We start from the raw sequence: 2,500 nt of genomic DNA on the forward strand, positions 1-2,500 counted from the left end.
CAGGAAGCGGAAGGACTCCACAATTTTGACTGCGGAGTCTAACAGGGTGATGGCGGTGAGTGGGGCTGTATTCTTCCTGAAGTCCACAACCATCTCAACTGTCCTTAGAGCATTTAGCTCTAAGTTGTTCTGGCTACACCAGGTCACCAGGTTGTCAGCTTCCCACCTATAGTCAGACTCATCCCCACCAGAGATCAGCCCAATGAGGGTGGTGTCGTCCGACAAACTTCAAGAGTTTGACGGACAGATGATTGGAGGCGCAGCTGTTGGTATACAGGGAGAAGAGCAGTGGGCAAAGGACGCAGCCCTGAGGAGTTCCCGTGCTGATGGACCTGGAGTCAGAGACTTCTGTTCCCGGCTTAACGCACTGCTTCCTGTCAGAGAGGAAGTCTGTGATCCACCTGCAGGTGGAGTAGGGCACGTTCAGCTGGAAGAGCTTGTCCTGAAGCAGGGCAGGGATGATGGTGTTGAAGGCAGAGCTGAAGTCCACAAACAGGATCCTGGCGTAGGATGCTGGGGCGTCCACATGCTGTAGGGTGAAGTGGAGGGCCATGTTAACTGCGTCGTCCACAGACCTGTTGGCTCTGTAGGCAAACTGAAGGGGGTCCAGGAGAGGGTCTGTGATGGCTTTGAGGTGTGCCAGGAGCAGGCGCTCAAAAGACTTCATTACCACAGATGTAAGGGCGACCGGTCTGTAATCATTTAGTCCTGTTGGCCTTAGCTTTTTGGGCACAGCGATGATGGTGGAGGACTTGAGACAGGCTGGTACATGGCATGTCTCCAGGGAGGTGTTAAAGATGTTGGTGAACACCGGAGACAGCTGGCCAGCGCAGTGCCTGAGGGTGGCTGGAGAGACAGAGTCCGGCCCGGCTGCTTTGCGTGGATTCTGCCTCTTGAAAAGCCCATTAACTTCTCCCTCCTGAAAGGAGAGAGTCGTTTCTGTAGTATGGGTGGGGGATGGGGCCTCTTGGGTGGGAAGGGGTGGTTCAGGACAGTCCAATTGTCTTTCAAATCTACGGTAGAACTCGTTCAGGTCGTTGGCTAGGCGGGAGTCGTTAGTGGTGTGGGGCGCTCTGGGTTTGTAGTTGGTGATGTGCCTGAGCCCTTTGGCAGACAGAAGCAGCGTCGTTAGTAGAGAACTGGTGTTTTAGTGTCTCTGAGTACAGTCGTTTAGCCTCTCTCACCGCTTTGCTAAACCTGTTCTTCGACTCCTTGAATCTGTCTCTATCCCCACTCCTAAACGCTTCCTCCTTCTCCAACCTCAACCTTTTGAGCTTTGCTGAGAACCAGGGCTTGTTGTTGTTAAAGTTCACCCTGGTACGTGTTGGGATACAGCAGTCCTCACAGAAGCTGATGTACACAGCCTCTGTGAGTTCATCCAGACTATTGGTAGCAGTCGTGAACATATCCCAGTCAGTACAGTCTAAGCACGCCCGCAAATCTTCCACAGCCTCACTGGTCCACTGTTTAGATGTCCTCACAGCAGGTTTACAGAGTTTTAGTTGCTGCCTGTATGCACGAATCAGGTGGACCAAGGGAGTTCTGTGCGAGCCGAACAGCCCCGTGACCCACAAGAGAAACATCCCCGCCAAATTCGAGCGTTTGACGGGGTCTATCCGTGAAAAAATATTCACGTTTTTGAGTGCACATGCATTTCTGCTGCAAATGCCTCTGGAAGTTTCATGCCGTTCGTATGCCAATTGTGGCAACACGAAAATGACCCGTTTTCCCATTCCGAGGGATTTCTGTGCGACCCTAACAGCCCCGTGAGCCACAAGAGACACATCCCCGCCAATTTCTAGCGTTTCACGGGGTCTATCCGTGAAAAATATAGACGTTTTTGAGTGCACATGCATTTCTGCTGCAGATGCCTCTGGAAGTTTCATGCCGTTCGTACGCAATGTGGCAACACGAAAATGACCCCTTTTCCCATTCCGAGGGATTTCTGTGCGACCCTAACTAACAGCGCCCGTGAGCCACAAGAGAGACATCCCCGCCAATTTATAGCGTTTCACGGGGTCTATCCGTGAAAAATATAGACGTTTTTGAGTGCACATGCATTCCTGCTGCAAATGCCTCTGGAAGTTTCATGCCGTTCCTATGCAATGTGGCCACACAAAAATGACCCGTTTTCCCATTCCGAGGCATTTCTGTGCGACCCTAACAGCCCCGTGAGCCACAAGAGAGACATCCCCGCCAACTTCTAGCGTTTGACGGGGTCTATGCGTGAAAAATATTAAAATTTTTGAGTGCACGTGCCTTTCTGCTGCAAATGCCTCTGGAAGTTTCATGGCGTTCCTATGCAATGTGGCAACACGAAAATGACCCCTTTTCCCATTCCGAGGGAGTTCTGTGCCACCCTAACAGCCCCGTGAGCCACAAGAGACACATCCCCGCCAATTTCTAGCGTTTCACGGGGTCTATCCGTGAAACATATAGAAGTTTTTGAGTGCACATGCATTCCTGCTGCAAATGCCTCTGGAAGTTTCATGCGGTTCGT

The sequence above is a fragment of the Petromyzon marinus genome, unplaced genomic scaffold (genome assembly GCF_048934315.1).
Source record: "Petromyzon marinus isolate PM22_M1 ecotype Great Lakes invasive population unplaced genomic scaffold, UKy_Petmar_22M1.pri1.0 PM_G_Scaffold_212, whole genome shotgun sequence".
NCBI lineage: Eukaryota > Metazoa > Chordata > Hyperoartia > Petromyzontiformes > Petromyzontidae > Petromyzon > Petromyzon marinus.